At 42.1% G+C, this 25,001-nt stretch overlaps 1 long non-coding RNA gene across 1 annotated transcript; it reads left to right on the top strand.

Annotated features, from left to right (window-relative positions):
* The first annotated feature begins 253 nt into the window (after positions 1-253).
* On the top strand, positions 254-20,107 carry LOC118226697. Its single transcript, XR_004765084.1, has 3 exons — positions 254-458; positions 3,836-3,948; positions 19,991-20,107. It is a non-coding gene; the product is annotated as an uncharacterized LOC118226697 (long non-coding RNA).
* The last annotated feature ends 4,894 nt before the right edge of the window (positions 20,108-25,001 follow it).

Genomic DNA, 25,001 nt, shown 5'->3' with positions numbered 1-25,001 from the left:
TAACTATTGCGTACAAATAGTTGTTTAACATAATAAATGACTTGCTCTAGCCTATCTCACCTAAATTATTCACGTCTTCTCTTGTCATCGCGAATTTAGGAAAATTACCATTCCCAGATGTGTAAACAATAACTGTGGACGGTCACATTGGTCAGTCGTGTTTTCTAATGTATTTGATCGATGTTTTGATTGGTCAATCTAGTGTTCAGTCATTCTAAAATAATGTAGTCAAAGATACCGGAAGAGCAGGCTGCCGGATCGCTATAGGGATGACGTCACCATTTCATTGATACTGTTATCAGCAATAATGACTACCTCGACTCCAATTGAGCTTTATAAGGAGTTTTTTTATTTTATTTTTTTTATTTCAGCAATGAAGCAGTGAGGAGGCGGCAGCAAGGGTTTCGAAGGATAAACGAATAAAAGTGTTCTCTTCCACCCAGACCTGGATGGAAAAGGTAAGAAATGTTTTATGAAAAGCTCTCTGCATTCTATAGCCTAGTTATTTGCAGTTATTTATAATTGTCGCATTTGTCAGATGAATTTAGTATGGGTGTTCAGCATTTGACATTTCCGAATGTAGGCAATATGGGAAATGGTGGTGTGGCAGTTTTACTTTTGTTTATAAGATACACTAACAAAGTTCGCTCAAACTTTTGGTTAAGAAAAATATATTTGAAAGGGAACACATATTCGGAGTATAGGCGAGTTTAGGTAGTTCATATTTTTTTCCAATTGCGACTTGTTGGAAGGCAGACAAGGTTGGCTACTAAATGCGTTTCAAATTAACGATGCGAGATTCCCCGAGTTGGGCTACTCGATTCTGACGAATTAAGCGCATGTAGTTTCCCACATTGGTACACTGGTAAGTAAAATTAAAAAATAACACGCTTTCGTCACCACCATTATTCATATTTCTTTTCACTTTGCGTAAGGATCCGTCAAGCCGCGGCGGTGTGAGGAGCAGCAAAAGATGTGTGAACCTTGTGCACTGTGCAGTTGTGCTTCAAATGCCCCAGGGAGTAGGCGTAATCTAATTTGGATTTACAGACTGTTATTAGAAAGCATTATCTATTGTAGCGGACTAATTGCAGCACACGTTTACTCAGAGGTTGTTAAACGGTTGCCGTGAAGCATTTGCCAGTTCTGTTGAAAGTAGGAGGTCAGGTATAACCGCTTTGGAAATGTTAGTACCATATACGCCGAACAGACAATTCAGGAGGATTTTAGCCATTCCAAATCTGTTTCCTAAACCGATTATAGAGGGTGCCAAATTTACTTTGATGTATTAGCTGTGGGCTTTTTCCACTTGGCAGCCAATTGAAATTCAAAACAGTTCTCCTGCAATGCCAAGGGGATAATGCGGTAAATAATGGATGTAATTTATTTTTGACCTTGCAATTTTTTTTATTAAACTATTAAAACACACATGCATGATATAACAACCGTCCCATTATGATTTAATACACCTCATATACTATACCAGATTTCTCACTTTTTGAACGACTTGATTTTCATTATTTTTATAGAACCCCGGGCTTTTCGGTTATTAGTCTATTGTGACATAACACCTTTTAACCACAACTGCTAATTGCGGCAAGAACAAAAAGAACAATATTACTATTCATTGTATTATTTTGGTAAAAAATGAGTATATGAATACATGAATATGAATGCATTTTATTGCATTGGTATTTTTCACGCACACACACATACGCACGTAAGCACGTATTGTTTTATGTGTGTCTTAACTACTTTATCACCTGCAGACATGGGACATGGAAACTCAGGTAACCCGAGGAATGAGTTTTTGTAGTAAACGTCTAATTTAAACAAATTTGCTCATATGGCATTACAAAATTAGCATTCATATTAATTGTCTTAGCAGATACTATAATGTATTTCAGCAAAAGCTCCATCTTATTAAGCAGCGATATTATTTTACTGAAGCAATTCAAAGTTTGTATATTCCTCAAGGGTTCAAGGTTAGTGCCTTAAGCAGGGAATAGGTTCTACAACCTTTTGATCAAAGGCATCTTTTTTAACAACCGTGGCACACCTCACACCTGTGTGCACTAATAATCAAAGAAATATACATAGAAATAAACAGGGAATAAAAGACCAACCAAACAATTAAAAATACACAAATAATTGTTTATATATATTTAAGAATAACTGTGGCAAATGCTCTGTAGTCAGTGGTTTGTTTATCAATTGCTGTGTCCACCCTCTTGGATTTGACTATATTTATGGCCATCTAAGTATGTGGAACATACATATACATGGAAGAGATGTAAGCAAGACTAATTCATGGACAATTTTTTTGCAGCTTTTTACTCAGTTGTTTTCTCAAACTTAATAACATATATAATGTGTGTGTGTGTGTGTGTGGGGGGGGGTGCTTCAATTTAAAGATTTGTGTGATCATTATTATGATATTTGTATCTATATTTCTCTGAATGGCACCTATTGATACACAAATTGGAATCACAATATCAAGTGTTTATCAAACTTTGCACAGTGTTTATGGTATTGTGCTGTATTAGCAAGACTGCCTTGAGCTGATGAAACATTTGCCTGTGTTCTGCTTTTAGAGAACTATGATGTTGTGTATGTCCTTTGAGTTGGTTCTTCATATCATAGTTATTGGTGATGTCAGAGTATGTGTATTGTAACTACTAAAGAAAGACAATTGCTGTCAGGCAGGAATGGCATTTCCAGGATTGATGTCATTTGTTGTAGCTTCAAGGATGTTACTGTGGATCATATTTCAGAAGAATATATTTAAATATCATGTAGAGCCCAATCACTTTTTTAATCAGTGAATTATATCAAAATGTTTAGTTATGTACACCACTTACAAACAACTGACTCAAATTCATAGTCATTGAAACTGATGAGGTGTTTTGTACTTTTTATTTATGCAATGTGCATGGGTATTATGCTTAGCATCACAGGACAATATCAGTTAACTGGCAAAATTATAAGATTGCTAACATTACTAGCTAGCTGGTTGATAACTGGAGCGAAGGAACGCACTGGTTAGGTACACTTGACAACTAGGAACCATTTCCTAAAAAGCCATAAATCAATCAATTGAATTAAACATGACACATTTTATATTATGTTAATCATAGCCAGTTAATTACACAGAGATTTGAGTCTTACTCTTTGTTAGCAATGTTGTTAGCATCCAGTTAGCAATGTTGCACTGTTCCAAGATGCCAAGTGACCTAAATGTGACAGCAGATGAAAATTGACACAAGGGTGAGCTGTAGCATCTCAAAGGAAATGTTTTGCTTTTTTTCCCACAAAACATTGGCCATTTCAGCTTCACCATTGGCTGATTCTGACCAGCTGCAAAGGGTGGATATTGGATGATTATAGAAGGCGGCTCATGTTTAACAGCTAGTGTCTAATCTCAAGCTCTTTAATATTACTGAGGCTAAAAGGCAACTAATCAACCAATGCTGTTGATTGTGTTTGCGTGTGTGTGTTTCTGCGTGTGTGTGTTTATATCTATATAACATCAGAGGCAGAACTAGCATTCCCAATGCACAGCAATTCGAGCCAGTAAAGATGTTTTGCCAAAATAGCATGTTAGCATGTCAAGTAGATGCTTACTATACTGACCTGCTTTGAGTTATGCAGAATGGGGCAAACCTATGCATTGGGAGTACTGATCCCATCTCAATTTAACAATACAACAGCGGATGAATTGGTTTAAAGAGGTCTTCCTCTAGTTAGCCTATAAATAATTTAAATATGCAAGTAAGTTAAATACATATTATTTGCTTAGATCACATATTGAAAGTTTATTTTATTTGTTTTGCAGATCAAGCTATTTTTTTTATTCCCCACGATATTCACATTGTCATGGCTTCTGGAAGCTGGAGAGGATACCCATTTTTGAATGCTACAAACCTGTACTAAATCTTTGAACCACAGGTAAGGAAGGAAGTGTGTACAATGTTTTATTCTGCATGGGAGTTTGGAGACTTCAAATGATTTAATTTAATTTAATTCCTGAATGCTTCTAGTATGCTTGTATGTATGCTCCCATGAACTCAACTTAAACCAATGGAATCTATATTGATCCAAAATAATGATTATTCAAACTATATTGATTGCCGATCTTATTAAGACTCAAAATAAGTGACCTAATATATGAGGGGCTCTTGCTAGTGGTGGAAGAAGCTTCTTGAAACCAAATGTGTGGTGCTCCTAATAGCTGTCTGTCTAATTGGAATACTTCATCTACTTTTAGCTAATATGTGTCATTACATAAGTTACAGGGCAAATCATCAATTCAATCTCAGTCTCTCAAGGCCTAAAAACTTGTTAGCATAGCAAATAATATTTCATTCTTTCATACTTCCTATCATTACCCAAAAAACCTGTCTAAAACACTAGGGGTATCACCATTCAATTTATTCTATCAAAAAAAGGTGTCAAGGTTAGCGTTAGGTTTACTTTTTGATAAAAGAAATTGAATACGATACTTTAATGCTGGACCTTATTCAGTGGTACCCCTAGTGAGGGGAGAGGAAGCATTGTTTCAGTGACTTTGGAGTACTCGGGCCATGAAGCAGCACGATAGATTCTGAAAGCACTCCCCTGGTGACTGTTTTCCTCTCAGATAAATTAAGATTTAAGAACCAAGTGCTTTATACGTACGAAACACATAAACATCACACATTTTATTACATCATCCTACAGAGTGTTACAGTTAGTGCACGTATACAGTATACAGTTCAATAGACCCTCGTTCAATAGACGCGTTCCTCTCTAAGCCAGTGAATTTACACATTGCAGGCCTCGTAGTGCCACAGAATTGCTGGTAGCTTGTGGGCAATAGGCATGTAGCTGGGAGGAGCTAAAGCAGCAGTATCATTACAAATACTGAATTATCTGAACCCACCACAGTTCTGTCTGGCTGTACCATGCCAACTGCTCTGTTGCTGCAGACTATGACTAGAGTGATAGTGGACTTATGACAGCCCAAGATCCCACATGTGACTGTAGGGCACACCCTGCTCTAATTGTGACTGTCTTCTACTGACTAGGCCATGCAAGCACTCAAATGGCTCATATTTTGATCAGTTACCACTTCATACACAAATATTGTAAAAATGTGAATCATTGCAGGTTAGCCATTTTCAGTCACATTTCATTCAACTTGGCACTTATGTAACAAATTTCATTGGGTTACTTCTTTTTAAAAGAAGCAATAATTATTATTCTTTGGGAGAAGTATAATGAACAATGTGCACATAAAGGCCAGCTAAATAAACCCAAATACTTTATGAATAAGGTCAACACACGGTGCCGGGCCTGCTATTCAAGACGGTTTAAATGATCCCTATCAGTTTCTCCAAAACAAAATTGCAGTACATTTTAATTGTGTGCTCCGCCCATCCCTTCAGGGTGTTCATCAAGTCTACTCATAAAAGCTTTTCTTGTGAATTTAATTGGATATGGGAAATGTGGGTGTCATCCTCAAAACATGAGCAGAAACCAAGGGCACGTAAGCACACAATAAACACGAAAGCATTTCTGCAAAATAAAAATACTCTCAAAAGATATTATACACAGGACAAAGAGAGGACCTAACATGCTGAAATTCCATGTTTTTCATTCTAAAATGACAATAATGAGTCATAGGCCTATGGGCTTGTATAATTTGTGTATAAATGTTAAAAGGTAAGCTCACCAGCCTGTGTCTGCAGTTGCTGCACTTATTTTTAATATTTCATTTGTTTAAGTCCGAATAGTCATGTGGCATGACGCTGTGACATGCTTATGTAATAGTTAATTTTACTGAACAGTCTATATTGTGTGGACATTATGACAGTAAAACTGTAAACCTGAAAACATAATTGTTTAGATTAATAAAAACTCCAATATGTAATATAACAAAATATAACATTCATTGTTAAATCAACTGTGATAAAGCTCAGTTTTCTCTAATAGAGTGCATGTCTTCCATATAGGAGTCAGAATAAACTGGATATTATTATTGTAAATAACCATATGCTAAGTGGTTTCCAAGCCAGATTCTCCCCTACAAAAGTCTAGCATAATATGACATGTGCAAAAAGATTAATAAATAAATGTGTGGTTTACATTTAGTGCAAGTGCTGGGTGTTAGTTTGGTACGCCATTTGCTATGACAACAACACAGATATGACTGATTTAAGTACCCCTCCAGCCTGTCACCTTAGTCTAAGAAATCCTTGTATAATTATCTGTGTATAAGCGATGTAGCTAACAGTGCAAAGAATGCCAACAGGCTGGTTCCATCACATCACTGTGCCTTCTATGCATGTATTTAAAGGATTATGATTGATTATGCTGTCATGCCAAAGAAAGACAACACAGGTGCTCATGATTACATTAATTAAGATTCTCGGCTTTTTTTTTTTTACTGTGGAATTTGATGGCAGATGCAGTGAAAGATAATTAAATCTGAATGCGATTCAATGCAGGGAGCTTCCTTAAACATAAACACAAACACCGCATGAAGTGCAAGTATAGGAATTCATGAAGTACGTTACACGTTGTTCTTATTTACATAAATATTTAAATAAAACATTGTAAATGCCTGTCATACGAGGACGTGTTTATGCAAGTGTCCTCACGCTCTGTGTCCTTTTAAGGTCGGCACATCGTAATAAAAGCTCTCCGCCTGTGTTTACGCCAAACATTTCACCGGCCGTGCCTCCGTGACAAAACGCCATCTTCATTTACTTTGATCCTAGAATCGGTGGTATGAAATGACTCTGATGAAATGACCTTGTATGTTTAGGTGCGCATTTTTCTGTTCGTCTAATCAGCGGTGTGCTGGCATCGGACTTTCCTGTCGAAACGAATGCTTTCTATCCATACCTTGCAGGTCTTCCTAATGTACAGTTCTTTGAAGCAGCGCTTAAAGATCTAAATCCGAAACAGTGCTCACGGTACCAGTGTTTAATTTGAGTGCTTGCACGGTCTCTCCAGCTAAATCAAATTCAGACATTAAGTAAGATTAGTCATTTTAATCCAACATATCCTCTATCAATATTTACAGGGGAACAACATTTCAAAAATGAGCCGTTTAGTTTACTCAGGTTCGATGACGTTCAGATGCGTGTCGTAGCGCATCCCGTAGAAAAGCCCCCTCGATTAGCTTGTGGAGAGCGGGTAATGGTGTCTGACTGGTGCTGATTGCGCTAATTTAAACAGAGTGTTTGTTTATGTGGCGGTAATGGCGCTCCAGTCCTCCTCCTCCTGCTCTTCCCCGCGCGTCTTTTCTGCTTGCGCGCCGTGACTGGCAGGCCCTGCCACCGCTAAGTGCTTAAATGATGACACTATTATGTGAAGCGATTTTGAAATGAGCGGTTTCAGACAAAGACTCCACCTGCCCATATCGCCCCCCCCCCCCCCCCCCCCCCCCCCCAAAGCCTCCCTCCGCCCACCGCCGGCTCTGCAGATTATGATTGATTTGTTTGTGACGGATCGCAGGAAGCAGCCATTGATTTTTCAGCATTTTATCAAAAAAAATTATTTACAGTTGTAACCATGGGGAGGTATTTCCACGGACTGTCAGCGCTTGAAAGACCGGGATAATATTCCCTGCCCCGTGACAAGACAGATTACCTGTAATGAGCACTGTAGCTGAAGGGTATACTTTTATTTATAAATAAGTCAATAACCCCGGTGACTAAACGAATATTGATTCGGCATAATGAAGCCTGGGCGATGCGAAAACGAGCTCTTTGCCGGGGCCCGCCAAAGGAGCTCTTCGCCGCACGGTGCCAGGCGGGGCTGCTCGATCTTCGCCGCCGCTCTTTGTGAAATGGTGCAGATTATGGGGAGATCATTAGCGGATTGTGTGGCAGGTCTCCATGCGAAGGCTGCAGCTGGGCTCCACAGATGTGAGGCACCGGTTTAGCTCTGTTTTTCTTTTTTTTCTTCTTTTGTTTTTTTTTTTTACGCTAGAATGCCACGCAGCTACGCGGCATCACGTGAGGCTTCCGCGCAGGCCCAAGCTTCCATCTTGTGTTATTTTATTTAAGGGCATACTATACAGGGCTTTTAACTTGAAAATATGATAAAATAGCCATGGTAACGCATATCTATGATGCACTGGCAATCTCTGTCTTTGTGCATTTTTGCCGAATTATTGCACCTTTACCTGTATTTGTTATTCTAAATTGTGTTTGGGGTGTTTCTGGGCGTGGCAATCTTTCCTATGTAGGCTGGGGTGGGTGTGGCTACAGAGCCTGTGGTTTGTTGCTATAGCTAGCTAGCCGCTGTAATGGCCCCCATGCAGTGAAGCAAAAAGACAAGCCAACAGGGCTCGTTCAAAAATATGTTACAGTTACAGTAACCTAATTGCTTTTCTTTGGTGGCATCAGCTGAAGTTCTCCAAGGGGAAGAAAAATGATGCAGAGTTGGCTTGTTTTCTTTTGGACCTGTAAGTAGCCTTCCTCTAGCTGTCCAGCTATGGCTGACAGACATCCGGTTTTTGACCGGAACGTCCGGTTTTCAAATTATTTGTACATGGTTTGTGGTCCCAACCAGACAATATAGCCTAATGTCTGGTCTGAGTAATTGATGGGAGAATTTAACCGGTAATATCTAATGAATTTGTTTGTCTGTGTCTCAGTTGAGTGGTTAGAGTTGAAGATGGAGGAGGAGACTTATTTGATTGTAAACACAGGCTAAAAAAATCCTGCATAGTACGCCTCAAAAGTTTGCTCACTTTAAATTGATCTGATATCATGGAAAAAACATGTTGACATTAAATGAACAATTAATTAGTCATTAAAAAATCACATATAACGCTATATATGCATCGGCTGGATGCACCTGAATGCTGGACTAGAGGACTCTTGGGAGTAAGAGGGTATCAGTGGTCACTGACACCTCAGGGGCACGCAGTTGCTGCAGTGGTGGAGCCGTTCGATTGTGCAGTTCTTGACCAGCAGAAAGCAGTGCTGCCGCAACACACCCTGTCCCGCTTAGGCCGGTATCCCTACCGGACACGCACGTGAACGTACACATATTCACTCAAATATTCTAATATACCTCATGCTTTGCTCTCCCCTTCTGTCTCGCAGATACACATATGTCATCACATATTTGACGTGAACTTTGTTCTTTGATGTCACGCATGGGCTGTCCCTAACTCTCCTCTTTCTCACATGCACACACCTTCACAGTGACGAAATTACTTCTCTCTGTTTAGGTACTATTATGCAACTTCTTCACAAAAGCACAAAAACATACAGCCCATTAAATTGTAGAACATACTGAATCTCACTTTGTCTACCAATCTGGGTAGCAGTGTTGGATAGTGAGTAGGTGAGCGGTGGACACTGGGAACACTTGAAAATATATTTTGCCTGCCTGTGTAGACTTGCTGTACAAATTAAAAGAGGGAAATATTATGGCAACATTGAGGAAACCTCAGTGATACAGGGAGCTCCCAAGCACACATATGCTGCCTAACAGGTTTTAAAATATGTTAATTGTGGAAAAGAAGGGTACGGTCAAATCGTTGGCATCTGCAAACTGTTAAAGTGCTGCATGGTAAGTATTAGAATGCATGCACCGGGAATGATTTAATCACAGAAACACAGGTGGTGAGAACCCGCCACATCATACTAAATATCAAAGTGGAACACAAACTGTCAACAGGCGTAATTTTAACATCCACTTGATAGACCCCGATAGCAACAGCAACCACATCAACATCGTCAACAGCCGCGAGACCAGGGACCCCAGGAGGCATGCTGCGCATGAACGAATGTGGAAGAGGGTCAAGTTTGAGAGGGGGGGGTGGATCTAGGACGTGGCATGCTATTACAAAGGATTTTTTTTTTTTTTTTTTAATTAGGCCCATAACGTCGGATACAGCGGCTAAAAATAAAGAGGACACTGTGTATCTCTATCTGGGCTGGGATTTCGCTAGCCGGCGTTGTAAATGATACGTTCGCGAACGGCAGACTCGGTGACTCCGCTCTGATTGCCCCTCGTCGGACACCTAACACTTCACCCCCCCCACCCCCCCCCCCTCTCCCGCACACCTTCATTTTCGGTCCCCTCCGTTTCCCAGATGTAACATTGCCGCTGGAATGTTAAGTGGCGTGGACGAAATGGACGTCTCTTAAACCGCCTCTACCCGCCCCCCCCTCTGTTCTGCTCGGGCCAGCGTACCCGACCTTGTGTTCGTAACCGCAGTTACCAAGCGAGCGGGAGGACGGAGTATCGGTTTTGGGGCCGGCGGATTAGGGAGGCTCTAATTAAAGGAGGCCGGCGAACGGGGCGAGCGGGCGGGCGGGAGAAGGAGCGTTATGTGGCGAGGGGTGCGCTGTTTTTTTTTTTTTTTTAGTCTCTGCTGATAAGGCTTTGATGCTGAGTTTTCTTACCTTTGTAGACTCAGACAGCGGTGCTTCATAAACACTGCGCGAAAAAAAACAAAAAAAAACAAAACATCCCGTCTCATTTAAAATTTAAATGGGTCTATCCTGCCATTCTGTTCTCTGCGCGGGCCAAGTTGCCATCTCCCTACGCTGAGGTATTAGGTTTCTTCGCGATGTCTTTGTTGCGTTTAAACGGAAGCACCCTCCCTTTATTTTGTGTGACGCACAATCCTCGAAACTACAAAGCGACACGACTTCATTTTTTTGTTCGTTGTAATGATGTGTGATGAATGGCGCCATTGTGTTCTTTTTGGGGTGTGCAGCAGAACAGGGCAACAAACAAGCAGCACCAAATAAGTGATAAAATAATCATGGAATGATAAGAATGGATCGATCGTCATGGAACCTAGATTGTTGTCGTCATTTGTACGATTCTTTGTCTCAGCAAATATTTGACAAATAAGGGCTGTGGTGGAGATATTGCAAGCAGGCTGTTTGTTTTTTGGATATGGAAAGTTATAGAGTTGTGTATGAAATCACGTGCGTCTTCATAAAATAAAACAGTCGCTTTGTGAAGTCTGCAGTTGTTGTGCTCCAGGCTACTGCTTGCCAGGTAGTTTGAGGTAAACAAAGAAATGTGGTTGACACTGTTGAGAGACACCGTGTCGTCTTTTAACTTGTGGATTTGCATGGCTACGTATGTCAAGGGACAAACACAAAGAAAACATTTTTTTTTGCAGTGTTCAGTTACCAGGTTTCAGGTGCACCTTGTTTCTGAAGAAGCAATGGCCCATGCTCGGAAACAGCTACAAGGGTAGCCATTTTCTTGATCATAGTTGAAGCTGTGTCATTATATTCAAATCTGGACTACAGGCTGTTGTCTGTTACAATCCTTGACAGCTAAGCAGACAAAACTATCCAGGTATATACTTCTTGGAATCACTAATCAGTGGTATTTTCTTTCAGGTTCAGTTAGATAAAATTGTATTGTTAGACCCCTTTGTCCTTTGAATTGATGCACAGTATAGTGCATCTTCATTGCTTGTGATTTTTTTTGTGCTTTTCAGTGTGCCTAATTGGAAGGGGCTCCTTACATTGGTGAGGGTCTGAGGTTGTATGCTGTGCTCTGAGATTAAACCGATAATATGGGAATTCCACGTATAGGCATCCAGGGGTCCTCTAAGCATGTGGCACCTGGTGAAGGTAACACAAGGGATTTTAAAGGATTTCAGGTAATGTTTTGCCTCCGTTTAGTCTTCCAAAAGCCCTTCAGGTATTTCCAGCTCAGAGACGCGCGCTTGTTTGTTTTGGTTGTGAAGTGAACCAACAGCGCCGCATGCTAATGTGCATTATTTGCTTCTTAATCCAGCACTCCCTCGTGATCGTCTCTCTGCTCGTGTTTATGGTGTAGATGGAATCTGAGCCTACCCCCTCCCCCCCCAGCATTAAAACAAAGCACCATGCCTGCTGAATACATGTAAATAGGGCACAACCATTAAAAGCCTCTTCCAACTCGAAAGAAGTAAACTCGGATTCGCATTGTTGATTCATAGAAAGGGGGGTAGTGGGGGGGGGGGGTGCATTGTGAAGAAGGGGGGGGGGGGCGGGTTGGTTTGCAGAACATCAAATTGTTTAAAGTAGGAGAAAGCCCTTAAAGTGTTTGAATGGATAAGCCAAAACCTTGCCTGGTGGTACACTGTTGGCAGTCTATTTGGTCAGCCCGTAGTACGTCCCCCAAGCACTTTACATAGGTTTGGATTTCCCAGAACCAACAGCATTTATTTGCACCTGCTTATTAGCGATTTATCTCAATTCCCAATATGATGCGTATGTTTAATTGCACACAGTCAGAAAGAGTAGTGGCGTTTGTTTGGAGAGCGGCCTGGGGTCAGCCAGAAGTGAGTTACAAATCGAGCCCCAGTCAATTAAAGAAAGCAACAGAGCTAGAAGGGGAAGGACTGAACGACATATAAAGGGATTCGGGTGCGGGCTGTGTTAAGCTGAGCAGAATTTGTTTTGGCAGAGCGTGGTTTTAACAGACAACTCTTACTAATCACTCCCCATGCAGTGTAGCATGTAATTACTCCTCCAAACGTTTGCTTTTCACAGCTTAACACCAGGCTGTGCGAGCAGCTCTCCCTCGTCTTTCATCGAGTCTTTTTTTTTTTTTTTTTTTTTTTTTGCATCTGCAAACGGTTCGGCTGCTCCTTTTTGAGAAACAATTAACGGGCCGCCCGAGTCCTCATGGAGAGGCGCGTGGGGTCGAGGTGAGGCTCCGCTGTCCGTGTCCAGACATTTAAACGACTCGAAAACACCGGAGGTCAGGGTGGGAACATAAGAGCGGGCGGAAAACCCGCGGCCAAGCGCGCAACGGAAGTCGCCCGCTGCACCGCTGCAGAAAAATGTTTTGGACGGGAGTTCCGAGATTTTTTTTTTAATAAAGCGAACATTCCCTGCTGCTGAATAAGGCTACAGCCTTTTTTTCCCCTGAAAACACCTGTACTGCTTTTTTGAAATGACTCGGAATAAAAATGACTCGTAAAAAAAAAAAAGAAAAAACGGGCCTGCTCGATTCGAACCTCTTCCCTCTTTGCTGTCATTCTTCCTGTCCTGTCTCTTTCTCTCTTTCGTCTCTTTGTTTATCCCATCTGTCTGCTGTGTGATCCGCCCCCCCCGACTCCCCCCCCCCCACCCCACCCCACCGCCACCCGTGTATGAATGCTGATGAGGTGAAACAATGCAAATTCAGGCTTGGCGGAGGTTGGGGGGGGAGGGGAGGAGGGGGTGGGCGGGTGGGGGGAGAACAGGTAGGGAACAGAGGGAGCGGAATCGCACGGTGACTATTAGTCAGATTTCACGGGCTCGCTGTGATCCCGGGCTCTGACAGAGGCCTTTGTCTCGTCGGGTTCGGCGCGCCGGGCACCGCGCCTGGCCCCCCGTCTCGGAGGGTGATAAGCTCCCCTCGGAGGCCGTCGCTGGCAGGACCTCACGCGGGATCCCTGCCGTTCTTTAACGGCCATTTTGTGGCGACCCTAAAAACTGGGGCGTGGAAGCTGCACTCTACTGCAACTGAGAGGTCTTACTGTTCAGTTTACATTTATTTCAGCTTATACACTCAGGAAAATCACAAATTAGGTTCATATTGTCCTATGTGCATACATACATATATTTGCATGTATGTAATTATGTATGTATGTATGTATGTATGTATGTGCGCATGTATGTATGTATGTATGTATGCATGTATGTATGTATGTATGTATGTATGCATGTATGTGTGTATGTGTGTATGTATGCTTGTATGTATGTGTGTGTATGTATGTATGCATGCATGCATGTATCTGTGTGTATGTTTGTATGTATGTATATGTGTGCGTGTGTGTTTGTATGTATGTATGCATTCATGTATGTATGTAGGCATGTATACGACTGTGCATACGCTGTTTAATACCATTACTCTTACATCTGCTTTTGGATGCATGAAGTAGGAGAAAAGATAACTTCATTCCTCCAGTAGGTTAAATTAACTGCAGCTAAGAGAATGAAAAATGTTTAAAAACTTCCAATGCTATTGTGGCATTCCAAAATCCACTTACTTTCTATTATTTTAATAAATCAATCCGTAGTAACTGAACTGATAGCAAGGATTATTTTCTTTGCTGTAATATTTTTAGTGCTTTGATAATATAAAGCGTGGTGGATCATGGTAAAATGATCTGATAAGGCTTCATAACTCATAAGGACATTTGATATTTCAGGGCTTTGAAAGACCAAATCATGGATCACTTTTAATTCCTTTGAAAATAGTGTCTATTTTCATTATAAAATATTGGAAACGCAGCCAGTTAATTCCTTTGTGGGGGTATTTTGCAGAGACGAAAACATTTTTCTTCTCAGTTTCCCTTTTTCTATTCTACACAAATTAGCTACGATCCTGGAGGGCAAAATGACACAAGGTTACTGGAAGACTATGTGTTTAATTAATTGAAAAATGCTCAAATTGCTTTTACAGTTGTTATGTGAAGTAAAAAAAAAAAAAAGAAGGAATCCGTGTTGCCAGCACTCAGCCGTAATTAGCACCCTTGGGAACGAAATATTTAACATTAGTAATGTTACAGCACTTAGGACACAAATTTCTATTTTGGTAATGAAAGCGGCGTGGTGTAAGTGCAAATGGCTGAAGCGACAGCTGTGACAAGGGGACCAGCCTGCGCTATTTCAATAAGACACCTCATTGGAGGGCCAGTCCTGCGGCGGTTCTCATTTGTAAGAGATAGGCAAGTCTAATTCCCAGCGGCGGCGCATTACCCAAAGTATTTAGGTTTCTAATTGGACGCCGGGTCAGTGCCGCGGCAAAAGACAGAACCCAAACCCCAACCGCTACCCCCCCCCCCCCCAACCCCACCCCACCCAACCGACCCCCCACCCCCCTCCCGTGCCCGCCCGGCTCCAGGCATGACCGAACACCCCGATCTGTGTCGACTCAAAAAATGTCAGAGCCTGGGGTGGGGGGGGGGGGGGGGGGTGTGGGAAGGGGGAGAATAAAAGCCCTTGTTTATTCAAACTTTAATTACATGTGGAAGCGTAATTGCCTCAGTGATATGAAGTGGAAAGAGGGGCTTCAGAGGCCCTTAATGAATGGTGCTGGTGGATGGCAGGAGATCCACGGGGACTGGTCGCCCGAGTTAACTGTGAAGCGGTGTTCGGTTTGGACTCGCCGTGACGGTTGAACTGCGCTCAGCGCCTAGTTACTTGGAGATGTCTGGCTGCTTCTTTTTTTTTTCCTGTTTAAACAGCCAAATGTACAGACATCTCCAGCTGGCGGGGAGCAACTGTTGTAATTGTCAAACAGCGTCCAGTTCCGGCTGAAGAGAAGGGGGAAAAAAAAAAAAAAACCTGATTATTTAGACTTCAAATGCTTTGTTCTTCATCTTAGTATATTTATATGAAAAGGTATTATGATGTATGCTGTAATTCATTTAAATGTGTGTTTAGAGATGGTGCTAGAGCAACATCATCTGGAGACTGGTGTACGCGGACTTTGGAAGTCAATTACAGTTTGCAGAGTCCTCCGTTGATGGATGGGCACTTTGGCAATCCAGCCATAAACACCCAATTGGCTCGATAAGCCAGAGTAGATTGAGAGAATGTCTTTTACTGTTTATAGAGGAGCCGTACTGTTTGGATTGCAGTTTAACCATGTTTGCTCTTGTGCTTGTTTTTGCTGTTTTGCCTCTCTGTGTTTTGCATGTGATGTTCCAGGAGAGCAGATTTGTTCAATTGTGGCGGAAGAGACTGAACAGAAAATCACAGCCATTTGATCTACAAAGTAAAATGTCCAGTGTTGATTCAAATCTAACAGAGTTCATTGGGATGGCAGGTATGCCATCCCGCCAAGTTATGACTTGGTGGGGCGGCATGCCCCATATCTGCACAGCACCAAGTGTTTGGCACTTTTCAGGGTTTCCCACAGAAAAAAACCACAATGACCATAGACTCTTAGCCCTTAAAAACATTAATTTCTGTACCTTCTGACCTTGTGTCAACAGACAGAATTTATAAACAAGTTTACATGTCCACACAAGAGAGTCCCAAAGTTAGGGGATGTAGCTTTTTCCCCTTCTTATTCTTTTTCTTGCCAATGACATCATCACAAATGCTGCAGGCCCACGTATCCCCACTGGACATTTAGCTACCTCAGCCAATAAAAACATTGGATACACACGCAAAATGGACATTTATAGAACTGCACACATTTTCAAAAAAAGATTTGCAGCCTGGGCAGCAACTTCAGTAGTAGCTCACTGGGCCAAGTTATTTAGTAATAATTTAGGAAACATTGGGTTGCTTTGGAATACAGCTTGTATAATTTGTGTGAGCTAAGATAGCCAATATTGTTTCTTGTAACTTGGCCTAATTTTGATGTCAATATGTTTAATGGCAGGCCTAGATTTTGCAAGTGTGAATTAATGACTTATAGTACTTTCAATGTGCGAGTAACTTGCCAATTTTGTATTTTGCAAATGTGTTTTTCTTCAGATATGAGTCTACTCTGGCAAGAGGGGACTCATATAAACTATGTAAGAGTTGATTTAACACCGCAAGTTTTACTGTGTACTTCAGGAATCTGCTTGCCATTGACATATAATCTGCTCTAATCACTGTATGGGGTTCTTAAATTTGTTTTTATCTTTTATCTGCTGGTTCATTTCAAAAGCCAGTGTTTTAAATTATGCCAGACACATGATTCTCAAAAATGTTACAGTCACAAGGGCCACTAATGCAATTAATTTCACTTCACATTTTACTTGCATTTAAAATGTATTGTGATGATTCTGAAAACAAAGGAACAGCATATGTTTCACTGATAAATTCATTGTTTTACCTATGAGGAAAATTGTATGTGTGTGTTTACATTAAATTGATTAAATCTGAGCGTTTTTTGACCAAGTGTGGCATTAAGTACAGGAAAACATCAAAAGGTTAGTTTTAAGGGATTCTATAGGCATATAGTTTTGTTTGTAGTTATAAAGGCTTTCTGTTCCAAAGCATAGTTTTGTTTTGCATTGCTCATAGGCCTGTATTGCATCTTTTCCATCTGGACTACAGCAATTCCCTCTTCGCTGGTCTCCCCGACATCAGACCCTGGCCGCTTATCCAGAATGCTTCTGCTTGTCTGAACTACAGCCTCCCTAGGCTCAGCCATGTCACTCCCCTTCTCATCTCCCTTCACTGGCTAACGATATCAGCTTGCAAATTCAAAACGTCGGTGCACGCCTATCATCCAGTAAACGGGACTGCTCGATTATATCTTCAAAAGATCATCAGATCCAACACACCAAGCAAATATTTCTATTCTGCTACCTCTGGGTGCCCGGCCTCTCTTCTCCTACACAACCAGGTCTCATTTACTGCTGGTTCCAATCCCTGAGTGGTGGAGCGGCCTACTGTGGTCAGGACAGAAACCCCATATATCTTTCCAATGCAGTACACCATGACTCCCCTGACCATACTGCTCCTAAGTAACTAGGATTGGTCAAATGCAGAGGACAAATTACCCCACGGAGTTCAATAAAGTATATCTATCTATCTTCATATTTAGCTATCCTGTTTTAATCTTTTTACATTTTATTTTGAGATAATAATGTTATAGGCACAACTGTGTACAGATAGGTTAGCTGTGTAGTTGTTTTACTTTTGTTTACAAAACTAACTGCTGGTTTGCTTGGCCAACTTACTGATTGCGATTGCTGATGGGCCTTCCGAACCATTTTGGAGAGTACTTTAGTATTCCTGAGACTAACAAGGTTTTTCTCTATTTGTGTAAGTCATTCTGCGTAAGAGTGTCTACTAAGTGATTATAATGTAATGTAATGTAATGTAAAGGTTGCAACATTTAACTTATTTACAAAAAAAAAAATACTTCCAGGCATGGAACATGTTTTACTGCCAGTGGAAAAAAGTAATACTCTAACAGTGTTAATTCAACTCTTAACAGATAACATTTGGTGGGACCAATGTGGGACCAAATGTTATCTGTTAAGAGTTGAATTAACACTGTTAGAGCTGAATTAACACTGGACACTGTACTGCATAGAATGATTTAGCATCACTTACACCTTCGAATGCCCTGTGCTTGCAGGCCTCATTGGAATTTTAGCAGAACCTTTTTCAGAGAGAATAGAAGCAAGCGCTCTTCAGTTCCAAAGAACCACACTGAAGTCAAAGAATAAAGAATACTCTTCATTCTTCAGTCATTTCAGCTGCACAGCATGAAAAAAAAAACAAAAGGACAGATGATAGATATTTTGTCTGAGGAAATAAAATTGCTTTCACAATTTTACTTAAATGTTTGTGTGCACTTGCTATATCAAACAAACAAAGCTTTGTTTTTTTGAAGGGCTCTTCTTCTGAACGACTGTCATTCTGTAGTTAGGTGCATCGTGGCAATAGCAGGGATGTTTCCTTTATCTCTATCAGTTGTGAGCTCATCACTTGGCTTCCCATAAAACAGCACAAGGCTACTGATCTGTTCTTTCGGGCCCAACAGACAGAGATTTTTGTTTAGTGTGAAGCCCAGAAATGAAGATTTTCAGTGGAGGTTATCCAGTGGTATGCAGCAGAAACAACCACATGTTATTACGGCAAGAGCCACCAAGTCCTTGAGAACTGGTAAAGAGTAACATTCTCTCGCACAACTTTCGCCACGCAGATCTAATCCCCTGAGGTGGGTGGGCTTTCTTTCTTTAAGGCGACAATCAAGGCTAGCTCGCTAGCTATCTGGCTTGTTGCGACCCAAGCCTGTCCCAACAGACTTATCGGCAGGAAGGAACACGAAATTTGCGGCGTCCTTTTTCTCACATAAGGCTACGGTTCTTCTGCCGCTCTGTCAAATCATTTGTCTGTTTTTAAGTTTTGGGTGCGCGGGTTACTCGTTGCGCTCTGTCCCAGTTCCTCAGCAGTTGGGTTGCCAGTTCCTGCTGGTTGGGCCCGTCATCTGGTGCAAACCTGCGCAGGAAGTAGCGCTCGCATGCGAGGGGAGCGTATTTGCAGAGCTTGCACGGCACAGGGCCGGCTGGCTCCCTCGGCGAAATGTGGATACAGTTGGTGACATTTGTTTAACACTGCAGTCGAACAGTTGGGCAGATTTGTGTGCTGTTTGTTTTATGGACTTGTGAAGCAAACACTGACGCTCACGTGCCACAGCGGAAGACTTGGACACGTGTTCAGAGTAAGGAAAGCCTGCTCTGTCTGCCCGGCACGTGCGGTGCTCCCAGATGCCTGGACTTTTATTCCCCCCAAAATATTCTTCGTAATCCCCCCATCTTCAACTGACTCCCATCAAAAACTGTGGGTCTTTTTCCTCATACATTCTTGTGAAATCCTTTATCGTTGACTCCCTTGTGATCTGATACTCCCCCCATGAATCTTTCAAATCCACTACATTTGGGGGAAAATCTCCCAGTCTGGCAACCCTGGGCACATGACACGAGTGCCAGCTTTACACAATGATGTGGGATGCTAATCTTATCATGTAGGCATTAACAAAATGTTACCCTGCCATCACCCCTTAATGTTTTTGCTGGTTTTCCGAATGTACCCAATTCATAACTGTCTGTTACCCATTCCTATTTTTGGCAGTGGCCCTAATGCACATACTAGCACGCAAAAAAGCAATTTCTGAATTGTTTTTGTGTCAAAAGACATTTATCCACCAAATTTCCCAGGAAATAACATAAGAAAAGCAAAAAAAGGGACAAAATAAAAGATATGGAGATGTTTTGCGCCTGACATTTTTGGTTGTATGCATTATAGCCTCTCTGGTGATAGCCCTTTACATTGTTCATTTCTTGGGCTGTTCACACATTCGTATCACTCACAAAGGCGACACCATGACACACACAGTGCAGCTACACATGCTTGTATTCTGACAGGAAGCCTCTCAGAAATGGAAAGAACTGCAGTCTGGATTTTAAAAAGGCCTCGGTCTTGTTACTCGGGCCTCTGTCTCCGTAGGAATGGGTGTGTCGGGCTGTGCAGTTTGGCTCGGGCACATGCTGATTTCTGCATTGTTCTGGCAGGAGGCCGTGAGGCAAAGCTACGCAACCTACCAACGCAAGCTTCCTCTCTCCTTTGGTCTCCCGGACGAAGACACGCCCGGACCCCCAAAACCATCCAACCCACCACCCCCATCCCCCCCGCCACACCCCTAGCGCCGGAGAAGAGGGGTGGGCATGTGATGGTGGAGGGGGGGGGGGGGGGGGGGGGGGAGGCGGGAGGGAAAAAAGTGTGGCTGGGATGAAAAGGGATGACATGAGCAGCTGTCTTCTAGAAGGCGTGATCACACAGGCAGATGAGGTGAGTGGTAGACAACACCTGATGTAAAATTCCTTCACATCTCCCCTGATTTGTATTCATAGAGTTTGTCTGCTCCACGCTGCAATTGTACTCGCTCTGTCTTGCTTCTCTTTTTCTCGCGAGCCCCCTTTGTTTTCTCAACTCGCGCGTGGGCCTTTTTTTTCCCCCTAAAATATTTGCGGGCTTTGTTCTCCATCTAAATGATATATCTGATCGCTTTAAATTCAAAGCTTTCCGAACAACATTTTTTCCCCCCCTAATCTTGCCCTAATTCGGTTTCTTTGCACTTCGCTTTTTTTTCCCCCCACCAAAATACCGTACCGTCTGTGAAGCAGACAGGCTCTCTGTGTCTGATGTTTCAATGAGGTTCTTATTGATATGGCAGCAACTGTCACTTATTTAACTTGATCACATGGATTACAATTCTGTTCAGAAGGGTTTCAAATGATTCTGAAATTCAATTATTTATTCCTCATTTAAAAGCACTTTGTTTTGATGTTGAACTGAAAGATTAGTGGATGATGTTCTCTAATTAATTTCTTTTTTTTCCCCCATCTGCCCTCATCACCTTTATGTACGGTACATGGCCAGAGTTCAATATAGTTCTGTAATCACATTCTCCACAGAATGCACAGTTAAGATTTCACATGAAGTGGAAGTCTGTCATAACGTATTTGACTCGGGGGAGGCGGATCGCGGCTCTCCTTTGACTGAGCCCTCGTTGTTTCACTTTGTTGGGAAATCCACTGGTTAACCAAGTTCTTGAAATGTGTGAAGATGAAAGGGCCCACTGGAACACGGGAAGCTACGTGTTGCTCATCGCTCAGGGGTTAGAAGCCTCCTGGGCTGTAGCTGAGAGAAGATGTTTGATACTGTTAAAGCGGTTGTATTTATACCTGTGGAATTGGTGTGTGTGTGAAATGTGCAATGTTTTGCGAACAGAAAAATTCAAAGAAAGCGAAAATTAAGGAATGAATAAACATTATTAGGAGGATAAAGACCTCTTGAGATGAAACATCTCACTGATGTGGGGGTCTTGAGCAGATGCGATAATTTCCTGGTGAATTATAAGAACTTAAGTAGTAAGCAAACATAATAAAATGTACAATAGGTCAGAAGTTTCATGTAAAAAAGCCTTTTTGTCCCCAATGCTATCATGTACCAATGGTATCACAATGAGATGTTCTCCGATTTCTTAGTGAATAGTATTTTAATTTGTATTGCACTAAAACTATTTTTTGATAGGTTATGTATTGTGGGGAGCGGCAGCATCTTAGACGGTCAAAGGTGATCAGACAGAGCTTCTCTTTAATAGCCAACTGGCCCATATTTATTCCCTGCCAAACAAACTACAGCTACCTCAAGGTTGAGATGCTGCCTTAAACTTAAAACATGAGTGGCTAGCCCCAGCTTGAGGGACAGATTCTCTGTTCATAACACGACTCCTGGAATCTGGTCCGCCAGCTAAATCTTCCTCCCTGCAACACACGCCCAAAATCCCAAAACCAACCTACAGAACTAATAGCCATTTACCCCTACAGCAACATCTCCCTCATAAAATACTGAAAACAATACACAGTGCAATCCCCACGGAACCTCCACCCTCTCCTGTAGTCCCACAGTCCAATTCCCAATCACAGCATCACTGTATTGAAACAGTTGTTCGCAAAGGAAAATTAAGCCAAATAAGTTGTAGTTTATTTGGGAATGGTAACCTGTGACATTGAAGAAAAGCAACTTATGTTTTTTTTTTTAATCAAGTGTGAATGTAAATTAGTGGAGAGAGTTAAAAATGCTGAACTCTGAGAGGCATGTTTAGTGTTGACAGCTCCTTAACCCCTGAGCTTACATACGGTTAGGGTTCAGTATAAAGGTGGGGAGAGCTGATCCTGGATCAGTTGTTACGGGGCAAAAACCACAACAGGACTCTGTATGTCAGAGATCACAGGGGTGGGAGAGGGGGGGGGGGGTTGAAGTGGGATATGGAACAGACTGAGGTAGACACTGAGCTGTGGTACAGGGGCTGAACGCCACCTTTGTGTGCCTAACCCACGCAACCTGCGGCCGCGCTCTCGGCTCACGAAGAGACCGCAGCGCCGGCGGAGCACAGAGATTGATGGGGGGGGGGGGGGGGCAGGGGGGGCAGACGCCAGTGGCAGGAATGAGCTACGCTTTGAAGTCCTCCAGAAGGAAGTAAATTGATATATCAGTTTAAGCCACAGACCCTATTAGAGGTGCCCCGGGCAGGTTAATGCGATAGCCTTTTATATTACCTCTGCTCTCATTCAGGAGGAACTCTAATTCCTGAGTCGCGCACAGCAATCTCATTTTATTTTTCTAGCGCTAATGTTCCTCCCATCGGACTCGCCGCGGCGGGGAGTAAATCATGGCGCCAAAGGCTTCGCCATCGCTCTTCGTGAGTGATTTAAGCCCGGCGTCGCCGCGCTAGCCACCAGACTAGGGAGCGCTAAAGGGCACCGGTGGTGATTCTGCGCTTTAAATCCTGGTGGCTTGGTCACAGTGCGGGGCGCACGTGTAGCCGAGGTCTCAGACTGTCCCCAGACACACTTTCCCCTTCAGGCTGAACCACAGTTAGCGGGCTAACAGGAGCCACCAGTGAGCGCTGCCTGAAACTGGCCCATTTGTTAGTTTTTTTTAAACTGAATGCAAAAATTGCTACAATTAAAAGGCAGGATAGTTGTCTTTTACTACATAAAAACTTTTACTACCTTGCAATAAAACCTTCATACTTGGTCTGTGACTTCCCGTGGGCACTGCGATGCTTCTTCGTAATTTATTACATCCGCCTTGTGAAACGTCAGTTCATTTTTTCTTGAACAAATAGCAGGACAATCACCCTCACTCACCCTCAAGTTGCAGGTGAGATCCTTCGGATGAATCTCTTGAACTTACATTTTTAAGATTGCCTACTACAATACAAATCTGTGTGCGTACATGTGTGTGCTTGTGATCGCATGTAAATGTGTGTGTGGTTGCATGACAGAGAGATTTCTCAAATATGCTTTTTTCATATATATCTCATATATGATTTATTCATATATATTTAAGCATGCATAAAGCATGTCTTCTCAACTTTTATATTACAGGTCGGTCCAGGTTTTTACCTTTAAGCCACTTTTTACTGGACTTCAATTTTTCCTTTTTCGCAAACAAAAATGACTGTCCCTATTGCTAGGCAACTGCAATCCTCAATATTTAAAAAGGAAAATCATGCTGAAGATTGGTAAGACCCAGAGACTAGGCCCAGACAGGGAATGTGGTTTCTTATGCTGGGAACAGCGTGCATCTGGTGATGGACACATCTTGTGCAGGTTTGGTGTTAGCGGGCTGGGACACAGGCCGCAGGCCTCAGGCCTAGGAACAGGGGAAAACAACTGAAAACAGTCTGGATGAAATGGAAGGACACACCGAGTCATCATCTGGATGTGGAATTTATGCCCTTTAATTCAAGTAATCGCAGGAACTAGACAAACACGCCAAGATACTGTAATTTGACTTTTACCGAGAATTACGGAAAGAGCGGTTTTTGCCGTTTGTCATTTGCTTTGAAGTCAGCTTCTTGTTTTCAAGCAAATGCCTTGTTCCTCTTATTTTTGGAGTACAAGACAGAAGCAAAATGTTCATAAATATTTTCATGGACACAGACTTCACTTTTAAGTCATGTTACCACTTTGTTTATGCAATATTGTTTACTCGCCTTTTATTTCCACGAGACAGACCTTACAGACTGAAAGCCAGGTGCTTACAAGAGGTCACCGTACAGCTTCAGGGCACATTGTACCCCTTTATCATTTTGATCGAAGAAAGGTGCAACCACAGTAATCTCACGACGTGAAAACCGTCTTAAATGTTTAAATGACAACAGAGATCATTTAACGTTAGGAGATATATTTTCTCAGTGCACTAAGGAACCAGCGGAGCAATACCGGTGAAGGTTCTCGAAGCCTTCTGCTGCGTCTCGTTTCTGCATGGGCATGCTGTGAGGTTTAGGCACGGCCCAAGCAAGCGGCTTGGTCTACGCAAAAGGGTCCACTGCCGCGAATTTGCTCCGGTCAGGCTCGTGACTGACAGGAACCCGGCGAATTGGCAGCACCGGGGCGAGTGTTGCCCGTCATCTGGTTCCTTTTATCTACAGGCGTGCGCGTCAGAAAAGGATGCTTGCATCAATGTGGATTCGATTTATAAAAATAGTCTACGACCCGTCAACGCTCAGTCAAAATCCCTTTATTTTTCTTGACCACACCTTCCCAGTTTTTCTGCTCTATTTTCGCCATCTTTGTTATTTTTGATTGTTTTCATTAAGCGGCTGGCAGCAGGACCTGGGATGTAACAGTAAAGAGACAGAAGGTTGTGCAGAAGTCGATATTGTTGCACTGGATTGTCACATTTGTGTTACTCATACATGATACGAGGTTGTAAATATTTTCTTTACCAATTTTGGTTGAACATAATACTGGGGTTATAATCGTGTTTGATGTTCATGAAATATCATTTTCTAAAATAAATAAATAAATAAATAATATGTTCTTGGTTGCACATATTATTGGATTTTAGGTCATTGTAGGTGTAGATTAACAATACAAACTGTTACACATGGAAATTAAACTTTTGGTAGGAATTTATTAACCAGTATTATTAAATCACCATGCCTATATGAATCCTTTGTGACATTACTGGTTGAGGAACACAGCTATGAGACAATTGTACACACAC

This window comes from Anguilla anguilla, chromosome 5, assembly GCF_013347855.1.
Source record: "Anguilla anguilla isolate fAngAng1 chromosome 5, fAngAng1.pri, whole genome shotgun sequence".
Lineage (NCBI taxonomy): Eukaryota > Metazoa > Chordata > Actinopteri > Anguilliformes > Anguillidae > Anguilla > Anguilla anguilla.
The sequence above is the reverse complement of the archived record's forward strand: the minus strand, read 5'-3'. Positions and strand labels throughout refer to the sequence as shown.